The sequence below is a fragment of the Mycteria americana genome, chromosome 1 (genome assembly GCF_035582795.1).
Source record: "Mycteria americana isolate JAX WOST 10 ecotype Jacksonville Zoo and Gardens chromosome 1, USCA_MyAme_1.0, whole genome shotgun sequence".
NCBI lineage: Eukaryota > Metazoa > Chordata > Aves > Ciconiiformes > Ciconiidae > Mycteria > Mycteria americana.
The window spans coordinates 42,969,826-42,989,219 of NC_134365.1; the positions used below are offsets into that span (position 1 = coordinate 42,969,826).

General features: G+C 43.9%; 1 protein-coding gene across 3 annotated transcripts in view; it reads right to left on the bottom strand.

Annotated features, from left to right (window-relative positions):
* The window catches only part of NAP1L1 (nucleosome assembly protein 1 like 1), a 31,011-nt gene extending 21,277 nt beyond the window's left edge, over positions 1 to 9,734 (bottom strand). For 2 of the 3 annotated variants that reach the window (XM_075495786.1, XM_075495784.1), the window contains exon 1: positions 9,610 to 9,734. The gene's annotated coding sequence lies outside the window, so the exon portion shown is untranslated. Of the gene's footprint in view, positions 1 to 9,118; positions 9,138 to 9,609 lie in introns of those variants that run through there. The other variant, XM_075495785.1, reaches the window with a different exon arrangement.
* Between the last annotated feature and the right edge of the window lie 9,660 nt (positions 9,735 to 19,394).

The following is a 19,394-nucleotide window of genomic DNA, read 5'->3' on the forward strand; positions in this document are numbered from 1 at the left end:
AGTCAGCTGAGGAGGCAAGACATTCCTGAGACACAGTTCCTCCAGCAAAACAGCTTTTTTGCACAAGCCCCAAGGCTGGCAGGCCGCCAATGGATCTCAGCTGTTCAGCATCTCTGTGGATACCATACCACACACAGTACCCATTCCCTCCCTTTCAGGAAACATCATTTCCCCTTCTCTAGAGGAACTGCTCACACAATTAGCTTGCAATAGCAAGTAGAAGAAATTTCTCAAGTAGTTCAAGGGACACAAATGGGCTTTTTGAGGATACTGGACCCAAGCTACAGCCAAGTCTTGTTTACTCACATCTTTAAAAGAAATCTACCCTTTTGCCCAAACTAATTTCCTCAGTAGTCAATAATTCAGAGCACTGCAAATAAGTCAGCCTGTCCGCAGAATAGCATATCAGCCTCTTTCTGTCTCTGGCAAGCCTTGGGCAACTGAAAGCAATACATTAACAGAAAATACCTAAACCAAATGAACCCTATGTCAGATTAAGAAGCTGCAACATAAAATAATAAACTAAGTGGACTAAGTCAGATGTCAGTGAAAAAAGAGAGGTCCAGCTAGAGTACAGCTAGTTGTACCAAAAAAAAAAAAAAAATCAGGATTAAGTCCTGTAAGCCGCTATTTGCAATGTGTGCAGAAACCAAAGGTGCCAAACAAATGACATCATACCATCTAAGTTCAACTCTCACTACAGACTAGGAAACGCGAGAGGATTACATCCACTGAAAGTTACTTCAACCTAATGTTCTTGCCTAGCATTCCAGGACGGCAACTTGTAACATTTTTCTTTACATCATCAGCATCAAAAAAACCCCCCAAAATTTAAAGTAGTAGTGTAGAGATCCATCACGATGCTGTTTGACTGTAAATGTTCAAAATAATTGTTTCAAGTAGTTTGCTTAAACCACTAAGAGAGGTTAGTAACTTTAGAGAGCTCAGATGCTCTGCATAGTGCAGTTTCATTCACATCAATGTCAGAACTGGGTGAACTGTTTAAAAAGCGCACAGTACATGGCATAGAGTCACACACTTAAATTTTTTTTGGTACTAAGACCTAAAAAAAACATATCAATCATTTCACAACTGTTAGTAGAAGCTATGGTACCAACCACCAGGTAGGAAAATTGTTACATGAGAAAGGATCACACAGTTCCATAGTAACTAGGAGAGCATTTAACTCCTCTTCAAAAAGGAGCAATTGAATAATGTATCGGATTAAAATACGCCATTTCAAAAGCAAATCAAGCAGAAGACCAAGTTTTTCCTTTTTATTTGTGTGATCAAATTCATGAAACACCTATTATCCTTAGCATGGAAATTGGTCATGAAACAAAGGGATAATGCGCCTATCATTAACATGGCAGATAAGCAACATGTTACAAAGATTTTTCCATAATATGAATGATATAATATGCCTCCTTAGGAAAGCTGAAGGTCAAAAAAAAAAAAAAATCAATCTCAATTAAGGGAGCAGGGTAGTTCTATGCTAGAACATCAAGATACCACATCTATTTGATGTAAGACAGTATCAGCCACTGAACTCTCCAGGGACAATTTCCTTTTATTAGTGCCTCAAAGTTCTTCTGTTAACAACAGATTTCTGATTGTTAATGTAAGAGCAAAAATTGACAAAATTAATTTAAATTTTCAAATCTGGAGTAGATAATTAAGATTGTCTACCCAAATACAAGCATAGAAAACAAGAGTATGAGATAATAAACAAGATAGTACCGATATAAAGGCTATCAAAGTCTGATAAAGAGACTAAGGAGCTAATGGTCAATGGAAGCAAGGAATCCAGGTTCCTCAATACAGCAACAATAAGGTGCCACTGGACCCTTTCAGTAACTCAAATCCCTCTGCTTTGTTGCAATTTATTGTGCAAGTACCAACTCATCCACTATGCGCAAAAGACATGCACAGTCAACAGCAGAAATACTAACTGGCATGCCAATATACAGGAATCTTTAGAAGAAGCTTGAGTAAGGTCTTCTGGACCAAACATCTTCTGGTCTCCTTATCCAAGACAAGGATAAGAAATTCAGATGAGTAGTGGTGTTTCACAAAACATACTCAGAATTTTAGCTATGTGCAAGTGCTAAACTGACCAAGATGGGAAGCACTCACATCACACAAGGGAGGTATGCCCCCTTCATAAAGCAAATACCAAGTTTCTCTGCTGAACAATCTTCCAGTCAGCTAAAGCCAATATAACTGGCAAATGCTGCTGGAAAAGCTTATCGTGGTTCTTCCTTAGCTATGCGTACCCCCTTCCTTTCATCAGTGATGTCTGAATGGCTGTAAAGTTAAAAAAAGAAAAGTGCTAGGTATTTCTTTGTACAGGGCTAGATCTGCAGTTGCACGAGTAACAGCAGGGTCAAGAGACAGAGGCTGCCACAGGCGAGTACCTTTTATAACAGCTCACGAAAAGGGTTAGGCAAGTCTGAAGTTACTGTGAAACTGTATGCTACATCATCTTACCTTGTGATAACATGGAAAAATTCAGGATCTGGCTGTAGAGAATAAAAACACTAAATCATGACAATGCTGAACCAAGTAACACAACACAATTAAAACTGTCTGTTCTCTCCCCTTCAAGTGGTATTTTTTGCTTTTTCTAAACTCCCAAGGTAAAGACACCAACTTCAGCCATTTGCCAATGTAGCTATTTCGCTAGTGCTTGCAGGCCTCTGCACAATACATGTCACAGCATGAAAACAGAGATTTTCCACATTTCATCTTTAAAGTGCTCTACAACTTGCATGAGAATGCCATTTACATGATGGGAAAAACTCAAATTCTTCAAAACAGAGTGATCATTTACATAACTAACTCAGGGTTAATTACTAGTAACTGCAGGGCTTGCTTTCATTCATGGGGAAACACTTTTTAGAGCTTTCCCCTTAACTAATTTTTAAATCAGGAAATGACAATTCAGTCAACAAATACTGAACTCTTCTATTTTTGTAGCATTTTTATTGAATTTTAGGTAGTGCCTGTTTACTCTTGCAGCAAAAAAAGAATCTCCGTAAGGAGAAGGAAATGGACTACAGAATTACAATTTAAAATCAGGACTGAATTATATCTGCATGTTTGTCTCTGCTACTGATCTGAGCTCCCTGATCATGTTCTAAAAATAGGGTAATTAACACACAATGTGGCCTTTGTTCTGGATGCCAAGATTCTGTAGCAGAAAACCTACCAATTTCTATTTGGGACAATCATTCATTATTAGAAAAGTAATCCAGAAGTTTAAATTCAAATCTGAAAACCTAAATTTAAAAAAAAAAATTAAAAAAAAAAAAAATTAATCAGTATAGCTTGTTGCAGTTTCTCTTTGCCATCACTGACAATGGGAAAACAGCAGCCACCCTGAAGGGCTGAAATCAAAGTCTTAAATACCTTTTCATATATGAAAACTTCCTAAGAGAGTATTTCTCTATACAGTTCGTGTTGGTACAAGTATTCAGTTTGTTAAAAAGTGTCAAAATAATACAAAAATTGTGTTTGTTAACAAAGTACTTCAGGTAGCAGGGTGCATTTTAACAGTTTAAAAGATCAACTTGTGCATGCCACAACATCAAATGAAGGAAAGGAGCGTGTCAGTTGACTACTGAGATTGCGACATAATCAAACACAACCATATTGGCAGTTATACTGCTATCTGCAAGACTCACACACTGCAGCATTAAAGGTTTTATCCCATTTGACTTAAACATCTAAACATCCTTATCTGAAAAGAAAGTTAAAAAAACACTGAAAAATGCGTACAGGTTTCAAAAGCATGGTTTTTGCTGGAACATCTGATGAATTCAATGTTGTAAATTCATTCACTCCCCACGAAGCCACTGAAATTCCTAAAATATATTTAGCAACTTTTTTTGTTAGCTTCAGTTCAATATTTTTTCCATGGAAACAAAGCCATTACTAAACTGCAAACCTTAAAACATCCAGTTTTCAACTAACAACCTAGCATTCACTAAAAAAAGAACACAACAACAATCTAACTGACACATTTTGGAGGCTGTTGGGGTGAGATGTTACAGTTGGTAGTAAGACCCAACAGAAGTATACACATGGTTATGGTTTCACTAAGTCACTTTCAAATTAATACAGCTGCAGAGTTTAAAAAGCATTTGTAAACATATACGACACCTGTAGAGAACTTGAGCCTTATTTACAAATTGATCTTCATAAACATTTTCTTGTTAATTTCACTCAATCATGCTTTTGGCACCAGTAGAAATACCTAATACTTCCAAAACAGTGAAGAAGGTGATAAAAGAATCAAGAGGCCATGTCATGAAGATCTCACCAGTTCAAAAACAGCGAGCACATTTCTGATGATGTTACCTTGCACATGCAAGGAACAGAACAAAGCACTTGTACCAGCTCATACTTAACCATCCAAAGTCAAGATGAGTAATTTCCAAAACTGGAATATCAAAGAATTAAGAACTGCTTAAAAGAGTGATCCCAGAGAGGCAAAATAAATAATACTAAAATCTAAAGTAACATATACTAAAAGAAGCAATTCAAACAAATTTAGAATTCAGAAGGTCAAAAAATTGCTGTGCAAAGACACAGTTATAATTGAACGCAGCCCACTGAAGACTTCTACTCAACATGCAGAAGTAGTCAAGATCTGAAATGAATGCATGATGACTAAAACACAACGCAAAATAAGATCATTATACACTTCAGTGATGTATCCTTAATAAAAACACTGTATTCACTGCTGAACATTGCGGAAGAAAGGAAATAGATCAGTTCAGGGCCTAGCAACATTAATAGCTGAGGAACAGAAGCAGTTTAAATCTGAGATTAATAGTATTTGAGAGGTGTACAGTGAGAAGTGACACAAAAAAAAGTTAAAAGGAAGTTCAAAAAGAACTGATTAAAAATTGATTTGGATGTAAACAATTGTTTTATTTCATGTCCCCTCCTGTGTCCCCCCAACTTAACCTTTCAAATGCTTAAGCCAGGTTTTTAACTAGAGCCAGAACTAAAAGAAAACTTTCCCTCAATGGCCAGTCATCCCACTAGAAATGTGAATGAACTGCCTCTCCTTTGAAACATCACATATTAAAACATCTAGAGAAAGCAGCTGACTGAATTAATCTTGCTGCAGATGCTCAGAAAAGACAACAAGCATTCATGATTCTAAACCAAGTCTTAGAAGCCTGGGGGTTTGCTCCACTACGGATTTCAGGTACCTTCTTAGTCCAATCTCTTAATCAGAATTTCCAACACTTGAAAATGAGAATAATTCTAGTATCTCTCAGGTTTTGGGTGAGGGTTGCTTTGTTGTTTGGTTTGGTTGTGGCTTTGGGAGGGGGTGGGGATTGGTTTTTGGTTTGGTTTTTTTTTTTTTTTTTCCCATTAAATGCCAAATCAGCAGCTGAACACCACACAGATACAGGTACATCCAGAAACTGAAGTTTTCATATCTAAAAAGTTGCTTTCACATTTTGATCATTAAAAGCTACTAAGGATAAACTGGTAGTATTTTGTTCTAAAGTCAACAAAGATCAGGTGATGTGCAAGTGCCTACTCAATATCACAAGGTAAGCTTTAAACTGAGACATCACCATTGTAGATTATTTCTGTGCAGATGTACATTTAAGCACACATCCAGCCCTGAAATGCATCCTGTATTTTCCAATACTAAACAGCTTTCCATTTAGGAAAGATCTCCAGTCTAACCTTTGACAGTAGTTAAGACGCAGATTATGTTTTGGTAATATGTAAACTCATTCAAAAGATTAATCTTTAGGGAGAACATAAATTACTTCAAATCTTAAGTTATTTAAAATCTTAAATTATTTATATTTTAAAACTAAATGCAAAGTATCAAAAGTAAGTTAGCAAAGTCTCCTTTTCTTTTCTGAATGCAACTGAAGTTTTAGTCTGCAACATATGTAGTCTTCCTGAAAACTTAAGACCAAAGTTATCACCAAACACACAAGGCCATACTCATAATTAAGATTTTTCCCTTTGCATTATCTTTGTTGAGTGTAGGAAGTCCTCAAAAACCTCATGCATTGTTTCTAAATAGCTTAATTTTTCAGAAGATCATCAAATGAATCCCCAGGCAACTTCTGTGATGCCTTCCAGGCATGTCTGGTTTTCTAGACAAATACATTATGACACCAGACCTACTCTCCAGATTAACAAAGTTAGGTGATGAGGAACTGCACTAACCTCCGAGCTGAGTGAGGATCAGCTAGACTGAATTAACTTTAATTATAATCACTTTTGAGCTAAAAGTAATTTACAAATGAAAAGTGACCTATAAGCATTAAATCCATCATCACAACCATTTCTCAGATTAAACACCACTTGTACAATACTGTTCTGCTCTATTATTTACTAGCTGGTTTCCTAATGAGAAGTTAGATGGAATGCAGTCACCCAGACCAGAAGCTAACTTGGAAGACTCCTCAGCTCTAATAAAATACAACCGACATTGCAGACAGAAACAAAACTTCTCAAAGTACTATCTTCTGTATAAATGCCTACTAGTACCACACAAATACCAAAGCACTATCAGTCCATGGAAAAACCCAGACCTGAAGTTCCACTGAATGCACATACAAATGCAGAAAAACGAATAGGCATTTAAAGACCACCTGCATCTCCATCTTCTGCAAACTGTCCAATTCCTGAAGTTTCCCAAAGAAATAAGAATCAGACCTTTAGTCTGAGATACAGCATGTCTGTAGCTGTGTCACAAGAACCTGAAGATGAACTGGGCTACCAACCATATTAACAAAAAGGTATAGATACTATAGACATGTTCATTATACCCATTGGTCTACTGGAACAAATTGGCTTTCACCAAAGGATTTGATCAAGAATTCAAAACAGAAGATGCTTGTCTTATTTTCCCTGAGATTTTTCACTACTGAAATTCAAATCCTCAAGCTATTTTATTCCCTTAAGGAATATAGTCTCTGCCACAATGAGTTACGTTCTCCATGTTATAATTACGTCAAATTTTAGAAGCTAAGTGAATAAACAGATTTATACCAATGCGACTGACAATATAGCAAGCCAAAGTTCCCTTGAAGATCTGGAGTTCTGTATTAAAGAACACAGTCTCAGCCTGGAAGACTCAGGTCTCACTCAGTGTTGTGAAAAGTCTTTGTTATGCTTTCTTATGAAGCTTAACAAAGCTTCATAACATACCCACAATGCCTTGCTTTCAGTTTCACTTGTGCACACATGTTCATCAGTTATGCAAGAAGCTAAGAAAAAACCCAGACCACCCATTTCCAGGGTGCTCAGTAAGCAGATCACCATAACAAGTCCCCTGCCTGCCCCCAGAAAGAGTTTTTGAGTGAGGTAGGGACTAGATGAAGCACAAGGATGGCAAAAGCATTGCTGTGCTGTATATACACACCACTGCAGCGGATCCAGCACTTTTGGCACTTTCTGTAACACTGGACTGACTGCACAGATGCAGCACACTATTTCTGTACACTTTCAGCAGTCCGGACCCTCAGTTCCTAGTCCTGTGAATGCCAGAGAAGGACCAGGGGCTCTGAAAAACACCAGATCTACCACCTGTGCACAAGATCCTCATTCTGTAATCCTCCAGCCTCAGAAACCAGAACACATGATATACAAGACCTGTCACAAAATACAGAAAAAGTGGAGGGAAGGGAGATTGCTAATATATACCACTCTCACAGGAGTAAGCGGGCCACACAAACAGAAGTTCAGGTATCAGTGGCCTATTCTAAGCACTTATATCAACGTTTCAGGTACCTGAAGCCCTGAGCAGCCTAAGTTTTTGCCTGGTACAGAGGCATCCACGTCACTCAAATTTCATTGTATGTAGATTTCAAATTCTATTTTGCCTTAAGAACTGTGATAACTTCTGGATTTACAAAAGACTGGAAGCCATTCAGCTTGCTTCAGTCCAAGTACAGTGCCTTTCTCAACATTTAAGGAGTTTACCATTGTAAAAGGGGCACAGCAGGAAACAAGCTACTAACAAGCTACTAACAAGCTACTAACAAGCTACTAACAAGCTACTAACAAGCTACTAACAAGCTACTAACAAGCTACTAACATTTTTGCCAGAAACTACATACAGCTGTACACAGCCTTAGGCCTTAGCTCTTCTCTGAAGTTTTATTTTATGACTGAAATGAAAATAATCAGGCACTACCTCCTGCCTGATTAACATCATGTCCACCAGCAGACATTAAAATCCCAACAGAGGGGGTGAACAGAGGAAAGTATTTGTCATACGTTGCACACCTAGTGCCCGTTCTCTTACCTTCCTCAAAGGAGTTAGAGCATGAAACATAAGCATATCTCCCTAGGGCTTCAAACACAAATGGACTTGCACAAAACTGCAATGTGCTTGGAGATAAACTGTGGAAGATGCTGCCGTATTATTACTATCCCACCATCACTTGAAAAAAGGTTTGTGTTTTCTTCTGCAAGCAAATGGGGAAGGTTTGGTATTAAATATTGAAAGCCTCACAAGTATGGGCAGTGTAAGTCCCCTAAATATCCGGCATGGAGTAGACAGAATATGTTTTACATGCAGATAGATATATTTGAATGCTAAACACAAGCCAATACTTCCAACTGTAGCTACTAGATCTTTCAGGTAGTTTCTTAGTCTTCCTTGGTGACAGGCATCATACACCTCCCGTATCTGTTACTGTGGACAACGGACGCATCTACCATCAGGAGCAAAGCGAAGGTCTCATTTTGGGCGATACCAGCCAGCAGGCACCCAGAGACGCGACACGTTGAACTCCAGAAAACCGAAAAATGCCCTTTCCTGAGGCAGGAAGCAGGAGTTGCCCGTCCCCTGGCTGAATCTCTGGGTCCCCCTGCCAGCAGCGAGCAGCACAGCACACCCCAGCCGCGGCTCCCCGCACGGGAGCGAGAACAAGGCGCGGGAGCCAGCACAAGGCCACAGCGCGCTGCCATCCGCCGTCCCCCCCAGTGCCCACCCCTCCGCCATGCGCGCATCCACCGCCCTCCCCTGCCCGCCCGGCCGCCCCCGCCGGCGGCCGTGCCCGCCCGGCACCCAGCCCCCTCCCGCGTCCCTCACCGCGGCCGGCCGGACACACACACACACCCGCTCCTCGCCGTGCGGCTTTCCGGCCTCGCCGCCCTCCCCGCCCCCCCCCCCCCCCCCCGGCAGCGCCGGGCGCGCCCCGCGGCGGCGCCGCCGGCCCCGCTCCGTCCCCACGTGTTGCCGGGCAGACCCGCCTCCCCTCAGCGCCCGCCCGAGCAGCGCGGCCCGGCCTAGCCCGGCCCGGCCCCTCCGCGGGGCGCGGCGGAGAGACGCGCGGGAGGGGGGAGCGGGCGGCGGGCAGCGCTCCCCGCCGAGGCGCCGGGCGAGCAGCGGCGCTGCCGGCGCCGCCACCCCGCGGGCCGCGAGGGAGAGGCTCGGGGCGGCGCGAGCACCGCCGGCCCCCCGCGCCCCGGGGCCGAGGGGCCCCGCTAGGCCGGGCCGGCACCGCGGCCTCCCCGCGCGGGAGCGGGGGCCAAGCGCCCGCCGCTCGCTGACCCCCGCCCGCAGCCCCCGGGCGGCGGCGGCCCGCGGCGCGGCGCCCCGCCCGGTACCTGCGCGGGCCGGGGCTGGCGGTGACTCAGGAGCGAGGAGGAGGCGCCGCGCGGCTGGCGGTAAAAAGACCCGAGCTCCCGCCGCTCGCGCTCATATAGAATTAACGTCACCACGTAACCCCCCTCCCTCCCCCTCCCCCGCGCGCCCCGGGTCTCCTGGCAACGCGCGCGCGCGCGCGCCCTCGCTCGCGCCGCCCGCCTCGGGCGCGCGCCGGCCGCTGGCTGAGGCGGTTGGGGCCTGGCCGGGGGCGATCGTCCCCCGCTGCCCGCTGCCGCCGCGCCGGGCGGAACGGGACGGGGCGGGGAGGCGCAGAGCGAAGGCCCCGGCGTGTCGTCCCCCGGGACGTGTGTCCTCTCACGTACCTCCGGCTGATTCCTCGTCCCCGCCGTGGGCCCGAGGGGAAAGGCGTGCCGGTGCCCCACGCCTGGGTGGCACCCTGCCCGCAAACCCACCAGGCGCTGGGGCCGCCCGGCCTGGTCTGAACTGTGGCACCCAGAGCTGTTCCCCCGCTTGGTGGGCCACAGCATGGCGCAGAAAGCACCTCCTCCCCGGCGGGAGGGCGGCGGGGACGGACCTGCCGGCGAGTGGGGGTGTAATGCTACCCCGACCGCTTTAGTGCTGCTTTAAACCTGAACTGGGAGGGTTTTTGAAGGCACCAGAGCAAAAATAGCAGCAGTCTGTCAAGTAGGTACAGACTTAAACAGGTAAACCCTATTCACAAAGGCTACAGGTACCACAAAACCACAGTCAGCACCAGCTTACCTTAAAAGACCAGGCTGAAAACCATGGTGGTTCTAATGTTGTTTCATCAGAGTTTCGATCATTCCTGCCTGGGCCAGGATGGGCAGCCAGAGACAGCAACAGCTTCAACCCTCCCATTTTAACTTGCCATACTTGCCTGCCAGAGACCTAAGCAGCCTGGTTTCCTACAAATGTCTCTCATGCCTGACTGCAAGCTCCAGGTGAAGCCTTTTCTAAAACTGATTCCTTCCTAGGGCTTCTCTCCCATGGTCTTGAGTAATAGCATGGAGCACACTTGGAGAAGATATCTAAGGTCTACACTAAGCTTATGGAAACATAAATGTCTTTGAGTCTTTTAGCTCCTCTTGGCTGGAATGAGCCAATGATTTCAAACATTATTAGAGGCAGGTGGGATGGGCAGACATGGTGTGATGGCATAAGAGCTGTTTACTGAGGATATATCACTTACCAGATATTTAATGTGTATTCTCTACATGTTACTAAATTCTTCCATCTACTTGTCTAAAGCAATCTGCAGTCTAAATGTAGCTATTTAAATAATGGAGAGGACAGCAGAAAGCAAAACAAGAAGAAAAAGTGGTGGATCTGCCTAGTATCTGCAACGCAATCTATGTTAAGAACAAGCAAAAGATAAAGGATCCTGTTCTTCGCTGTACAGTGCCACACCAGTTTTGTTCCAGTGTATGGCAGTAAAATCTCAGCCCCCAAAAGCAGATGTCTTTGTGGTAAAAAAATCCCATCTGCAAGGCAGAAGTTTATGCAGAGAACTTCAGGATGCCCTATTCCCCAGCACATTGAATTTTGGGAGGGGGGCTTTTTTATAACATGCAATTTAAAATAGCTAGAAGCTGCGAAAGTGTAAGGAGGCAAAAGAAGGATTCAGGCAAAAGGTTGCACAACGTAGTCCAAGTGATAAGAATTAGGGAGAAACAGGGATGGAGATGTTAGGTGAAAGTACCTGTAGCCGCCTTGCAACCCTCAGATTTTAAAATTGGACTAGTTGCTAATTTTTTATTGATCCGAGATGTCCGGTGCTTGGGAGTATGAAGAGAGCAGAGGTGTACAGAAGGCATTTGATAAAAATGAGCAATCGATTGGTATTTATTGCAGCACTAATTACATGCTATTGCAGTCATTCGCTTTATTCAATCAGCTACAGTGGCGATCATCTGTAAACAAGTGATTCACAAGGCGGTGGCTAGCCGTGCTTGTCTTTCTGAGACCTGCCACCTCATGACATGCAGAACCCTGAGGCGAGACCCAGTGACCCCTATAGAGGGGTGATGCACAGAAGAAATGAGATGTGCAGAAGCCATCAGTGTGGAGTAGAGAGTAAGCTAGTCAACAGCAGGGGCCAAGCAGTGGGGACAGGTCTAAGCTGGAAACTTCTAGACTGGAGGGATATGCCTGTTCATCCAAAATTCACAGATGTCTTCTAGGGCTTTTGCATTAGTCAGGTAAGTCAACCCCTTCTCATGAGACAAAGTAAAACTCAGGCCCTTATACTGGGGCTCTTTAGCAGTTTTTGAAGAACAACAGTTATGGAAACATTTTGCAGTAAGAAGCAGTTTCTGTGAACAACTAAGTAGGAAGGGACAAGGGAGAGGACATATGGACACCACTCCTGCTTCCACATGGCTTCTGCCATCACACATGTATGGAAAGAGGAAAAGACAAGCCTATTTCTTACAATACCTGAATTGTATGCACATGCAAGCTTTCTAGTTTGGGTTGTTTTGCTGTCAAAACAGTTCAACTTATCCTGACATTTGTGCAGTCGTGACAGTGAGACTAAAGAAACTTCAAAGTTAGACTTGAGTTGAAATTAAACTTGCCCTTGAGTTTTAATGGCCCATATATTTTTCTTTGCTTTGAATTTTCATCTTCCTGTGTGTTTCCCATGCTTTAGAGCACGCTCTGCAACTTTTAGTTTCAATCTGGCTGGACAGTTGGAGTACTGCCTTGGTATTGCACAGAAAGTCAGACTAAGGCCATTTTTTGAATAATGGGAATTAAATGACCTGAGAACGCATTAGATACTGGTACAGGTATATTTTCCTCATAAATGTGTATTATATTTCAAAATATTACATCTTGAAAGGAAGCTTTTGTAAAAGCCTTAAAACGTGTGTGTGAGAAATGTGCAGGTGTGGCCACTGAATGTGCAGAGACACAGTGTTTTCTCCAAGCTGGAAGAACTTTGGTAAGAGACACTAGGAGAACTGCCCTGTGGCATAGAAGCTGGGGCAAGTCTCCTGGGGACAGTCACTTGAGGTCAAATCGCTGCTCCAAATCAGAGGAAGAGTTTGAACCAGGTCCCTCACATGCTAGTTGAGTATCTTACTCATGGAGCTATTAAATATCAGGGAATCTGACCTCTCCCTTGAGTGCATAAGCCTTATCAGCTATGCTCACTTTTGGGTCCTTCCCCCCACAGCTTGCATCACTGACTTGCACGTTGGCTGTAAAGAGAGGCTCAGGCAGGGACTATCTCCAAGCAGAGGCCATGAGGACACTCAGGGCTGGAGCACAGGCCTAGGTTTGTATGTGGAGGGGCCTGAAGAAGGTCAAGCACTGAAGCTGTTGCGGAAGGCTAAGCCAGTATTTCTGTAACAGCCTGTTGCAACAAATGAGTTCAGCACTCACATCCAGGCTCAATCTTCCTAAGCACGGCATGCATCCTGTGTGCTTGTGCTGCATTCAGGCTACAGCTAAGCTAAAGCAACAGTGCTTTAGCTTAGGAAAATGTGTTGGTCATGGAGCTTGGTATGCTTACTTCGGATCAAGAACTCCTCTGTGGCAGGCGATTCATTGAACATTTAAGCTGCTTTCAGTCCCTTTTGTACTAACAGAAAAATGCAAAAGGTCCTTAGTATGGACCTGGATCTAATTACATGAACACTTAGACACCCCTTCAGAGTACTAGGCATGCTTGGCACCTACCAAAAGCTCAGTTTTACAGGACTCAGGACCTGCTTAGCACTGCAAACCTGCAATGTATGAAAAGCTGTGACCACATGTTCTCTTCTGATCATAGCTGATTTCAGATCAGCTCACCCCTGACTGTTTTCCAAAGTGCTGATTGCCCAAGGTTACCCTCTCCTGAAATCTCTTGGCAGTGCTCCTCGTGTGAGCACTGAGTTACAACGAGGGATGATATGAGTGCTCCTTGTCTGCTTCTGTCTGTGGTAGCTGGCTGAGTTACAATCACCATGGAAGTTATCATCAGCCACCGAAAATGAGAACACCCTCGCTGAACTATTTACAGAGTAAAAATCCCAAGGTTCCCCAAGTGCCACAGAGAGATGCCTTTTCCTCAGTACAGTTTCAAACCGCAATGAAATCCTGTGCAGAAGTACTAGGTTTACCAGTACACAATGAAAACAGTGAATCCAGAGTATTCCTTTTAAAAGACTGAATTGCTTTCCTGTGGCAAAAAGCAATTCTTTCAACTCTTACTGAATGATTATTCCAAATTACATGGCTAGCCAATGAATGATACAGCACAGAGCTGTTGTTAGTTCTTCCACGTATTGTTTACTTTTTGAGGAACTACTTGTTTTCTAAAGGAAAGTACATCATCCCAGAAAGCAAGTCACAGTTTATAAACAGTGCTACAGACAGCATAGAAAGTTCTGCTGAACTATCACATGGCAAATCATGCAAATCCCCGTGTAGAGCTGAATGAACACCTCTCAGATTTCTGTTTTGCACTTGCTTCTGCTTTTGTGAAACAAGAGCAAATTTTCCCTCAGGGAACACGTTTGCAGACAGGAGTAGCAGCAAACTAAAGAAATACAGTTTGTGTAACCTTTGAGGTACTGTAAGAAAAGGCAAAAAGAAAAAGACCTGATTTGGAAAAAGTGAAATGCTGAAATGCGATTATACACTTTTTGACATAATAAACCTTCAACATCTTTCATTTCTCAATATTTTAAACTCTCCAGGGACTAAATCGTGACTCTTGTCTTACATTATAGGGATTGCTCATAGATACAGAAGGTATAAACCAAAAGTAACAGAAAAAAAAAACCCAAAACCTAGGGGAGAGATGAAGAAAACAGGGATACAATGTGGAGTAATAAACTGGGGAAAAAAGTAAATGATACAGGTGTATTGAAATTGATGAAGAAATGGATGTACAAGTACTTCAGAGAGAGTACAGAAGTTGAAATATCAAGTACGGTGCACTTGATGTTTTTTAGGGTCATTGCTGGGGGCTGGAACTCACTGCGGATTTTTTTGTAAAATACTGCGCTTACTGTGAAATAATTCTATCAAAAAAACCCCTGTGCTAACTGAAATATCACTGTAGAATAGACCTTTTTAAAGAAGCTGTATGTGGAAACTGATAAATTATTAAATTATTACATTAGAACAAATCTTTTTATAATGCATATAAATTAGTTAGTCATAAGAAAAAAAGACATTAAATAGAAGAATCTGTATCTCTTGTGCCTGCGGTTGGTCCTAATGTATCTAACTAATATGACAGTAAAACTATATACAGAGGGGTCCTTGTTTCTAGTATGATTGGTCACTTCACATGATAAAATAAAATGCCATGAAATTGGATAGTTATAGTCAAGGGGTTTGCTGTGGTCTCATAAGGACGTAAGTCATATATTGCCTAAAGGCTGCCCAGCTTTCTCATAGTTACCTTATACATGTGAGGAGGAAGCTCACTCCCTTAAACAACTCTGGTTCTTTGACCTTCACAGGTTTAATGGTTTGGAGTTCGATTTGATTTGGTTTGTTTTTTTTACTGTAGCAGGGTGTACTAGCCACTGCCAGAACTCTCTGTTACTGCTAAAAATGCCCACAGTAGCACCCTCAGCACAGACAGGATATATATTCAGCCCCAGAACTGGGCAGGAAATGGTTCTGAGCCATATGAAAAAAACAGCATCCCAAATAGGGAGGAAAAGACAATAACCCATTCTCACGGACTGTAATCCCTCCCTCCCCTTTCCCCCCCCAAAAAACACAGATGGAGCAAATCCAAACATTCCATTTAGATCATCTGCAATTGTTTTGTTTTGATTTTTACCACTTCACTATGTCTTTACTAGCATTAATTCTAATTTTGCAATTAAAAATGATAAAGCTCAAATCTTGCATTTTATTATGAAACCCTGACAATTTTAGAACTTTTTGCCCCATACTCTTTGAGTTGAAACATTTGCTAAGACTAACCCTTTCAGAAGAGCAATTTAATTTTCAGTGAATTGGCAGTTACCAATTTAATCTCTGACCTTGCCCTTTAAAAAAAAGTTCTCAGCAGCTCTAGTCAGAGTATGACCTGGCACAGGAGAGCTAGTTCCTTCCTCCCTTGCAGCCTGATTTCTCAGAAGACGGTGAACCTTCAATAAGCACAGACATGGATATAGACTACTTGCTCTTCTCAATACATTTTTCTAAAACTTTGTTTTTAGAAAGTCTTTATTCAGCTGAAAATCTTCGAATTTGGGTCCATGGCTGCAGTATCTTGTGTTATCCCTGCATGTTCCCAGATAAAGTTTTTCAGGACAGTCTGCCAGGGACTGACACCCGTTCTGTCCCAGAGGGTACCTGAAAGAGTTTGTACTGATGGGATTCTAAGATGCTCAAATCCTGTTTACTACCATCACCAAAGCAAACTTTTGGTCAGAAGATCGTGCTGGATAGTAACATTGCTGCAATCCTTGGGCATGAAGGACCCCATCTACTGACCTGAACTGCTGTCTAGGTTTGCTGCTTGCTGGGGGTTCAGATCTGGGATATTGTGGTGAGACTGATGTGGCTTGTCCAGCCCTCAGACTGTTAACCCTTGCTGCTCTTTGAGGTGGATAGCAATGCTGCTACCAGGGAAGACCTGGAGTGTATTGAGCATGACTATATGACTCTGGGTGAGGGCATGGAGGCCCAAATGGGTTTGTCCTTGATCCTGTAGGTGAGGGGGAAGGGCTTGACAAGGAGTGGATGGATCCTTTGGATCAACATCTGGTTGCACAGCTGGTGTCAATGACAGGGATTTGGTTTTTATGACCATGAGTCCTTTGTGAGGATCAAAGACTGTTGGGAAGAGATGGGTTCCCACTTGACTAAGCAGGGCAAAAACATCTTTGCCAACAGGCTGGCCAACCTGGTAAAGAGAGATTGAAACTGGGACTGGTGGGAGAGGAAAATGACAACCCACAGTCAAATGAGGAAGTGGTGGACTGGGTTGGCAAGCAAAAGATGCAGCGTGGACAAGAGAGACCTTGAAACCAGCAGTACAGGACTGAAGGGGACCTCAAGCATATACACTCAAATAAGGAAATACCAAGAGAACAACATCATGAGGGAAGCTCTCACACTTTTCCTGGGAAATCAGCACAACTGTGTGCCCCTCTGAAATGCCTGTACACTAACACATGCAGCATGGGAAGCAAAAAGGAATTTGATATTGTGTGCTCCGTGCGTGTGCTGTTGCCACAATCTCATTGGGGTTGCAGAGACACAGTGGGATAGCTCACATGGCTGGACTGCTGCCACGGAGGGATCCAGGTGCATCAGGTGTCCTTCAAGGGAGGGAGAGGGAATTGCCCTTTATGTGAGAGCAGCAGGAATGTGTGGGGCTCTCCCTAGAGATGGATGATAAGCAAGTGGAGAGTTTACCAGTTAGGATTTGAGGGCAAACCAACAAGGGAAACATTGTGGGTGTTTGCTGTATACCACCTGTTTAAGAAGAAGTAGATGAGGTACCTTCTTCAAACAACTGGAAGAAACCTCATGTTCACAGGCCCTGGTCCTCAACGGGAACTTCAAACACCCTGATATCTGTTGGAGGGACAGCACAGCAAGGCACAAGCAGTCCAGGAGGTTTCTGGAGTGCATTGATGGTTACTTCCTGACACAGATGATCAAGGAGCCAGTGACAGGAGATACTCTGCTGGACCTCATACTTACAAACAAAGAACTGGGCAGGGGTGTGAAGCAACCTTTTGGAGCAACCTTGGCTGCAGTGACTGTAAAATGGTGGAGTTCGGGGTACTAAAGGGAGCAAGGCAAAATCAGGTTCACAACCCTGAACTGCAGGGCAGCAGACTTTGGCCTTCTCAGGGACCTACTTAGAGGAATCCCATAGGAGATGGACCTGCAGAGAAGAGGAGTCCAGGCAAGTTTGCTGATTTTTCAAGGACCACCTCCTCCAAGCTCAAGAGCAGTCCATCCTGATTTGCAGGAAGTCAGGCAAAGGTGGCAGGAGGTCTGCATGGATGGACAAGGAGCTCCTGACAAAACTCTGACATAAAAAGGAAGCATAACAAGAGGTGGCAGTAGGGAGACGTGACCTGTGAGGAATATAGAAACGCTGTCCAAGCATGCAGGAATAGCATTAGAAAAGCCAAAGCCCACCAGGATTTGAATCTGTTAAGGGATATGAAGGGCCACCAGAAGGACTTCTACAAGTACCTGAGCCCGAAGGGCCCAGTGCTGAAAGCACCAGGAAACTGTAACAAATGACACAGAAGTGGTCAAGATACTCAATGCCTTCTTCGCCTCAATTTTCACAGGTAAGATTTGCCTTCAGGAATTTCAGGTCACTGAAAACAGGGGGAAGGTTTGGAGCAAGGATTACTTATCCTTGGTGGAGGAGGATTGCGTTAGGGAACATTTAAACCAATTGGACACACAGAAGTCTGTGGGACCCGATGGGATGCAGCCATGAGCGTTGAGGGAGCAGCTAATGCCATTGCAAGGCCACTCTCAATTGTCTTTGAAGGGTCTTGGAAACCAGAGGAGGTCACTGAGGACTGGAAGAAAGCAAATGTCACTCATCTTCAGGAAGGGCAAGGAGGAAGATGCAGGGAACTATAGGCTGGTCAGTCTCACCTTGATCCCCAGGAAAGTGATAGAGCAAATCCTCCTGGAAACAATTTCCAAACACATGCAAGACAGGAAGGTGACTGGAAGAAGTCAGCGTGGATTTACAAAGGGGAGATTGTGCCTGACCGTCCCAGTAGCCTTCTACGATGAAATGACTAGCTCGGAGGATGAAGAGACAGCAGTGGATGTTTATTTTTACTTATGTTGAAAGCACGCTTTCAACACTGTCTCCCATAACATCCTCATAGACAAACTGATGACTAAATAAGTGGGCAGTGAGGTGAACTGAAAACTGGCTGTATGACTGGGCCTAGAGGGTTGTGATCGGCAGCACAAAGTCCAGCTGGAGGCTAGTCACTGGTGGTGTACCCCAGGGGTCAATACTGGGGACAATACTGTTTAACATCTTCATTAATGACCTGGATGGTAGGACAGCATGCACCCTCAGCAAGTTTGCAAAACTAGATACAAAACTGGGAGGACTGTCTGATATAGCAGGTGGTTGCACTGCCATTCAGAGAGACCTCCAGCGGGTGGAGAAATAGGCTGACAGGAACCTCATGAAATTCAACAAAGGGAGATGGAAAGTCCTGCCTCTGAGGAGGAACAACCCCAGGCACCAGGACAAGGCTGGAAAGCAGCTTTGCAGAAAAGGACCTGGGGGTTCCAGTGAACACCAAGTGGAACATGAGCCAGCAATATGCTCTTGCCACGAAGAAGACCAACAGCCTCCTGGGTTGCATCAGGTTGAGGGAGGAGATCCTTCCCATCTGCTCTACCCTGGGGAGACGTATCTGGAGTGCTGGGTCCAGTCCTGGGCTCTCCAGTAAAAGAGAGATATATGGACATACATATTGGGCCTGGAAAAGAGTCATGAAGATGGTTAGGGACTGGCATATCTCTCATATGAGGCTGAGAGAGCCAGGACTGTTTAGTCTTGAGAAGAGAAGGCTCAGGGGGATCTTACCAATGTTTATGAACACCTGCTGGGGGTAGTAAAGAAGACAGAGCCAGACTTCTCAGCGGTGCCCAGCGAAAAGACAAGGGACAATAGGCACAAATTGAAATATGGGAAATTCCATTTAAACATATGAAAAAAAATTCTTCACTCTGAGGTTGATGAAATACTGGCACAGTTTGCCCAGAGGGATTGTGGAGTCTCCGTCCTTGGAGA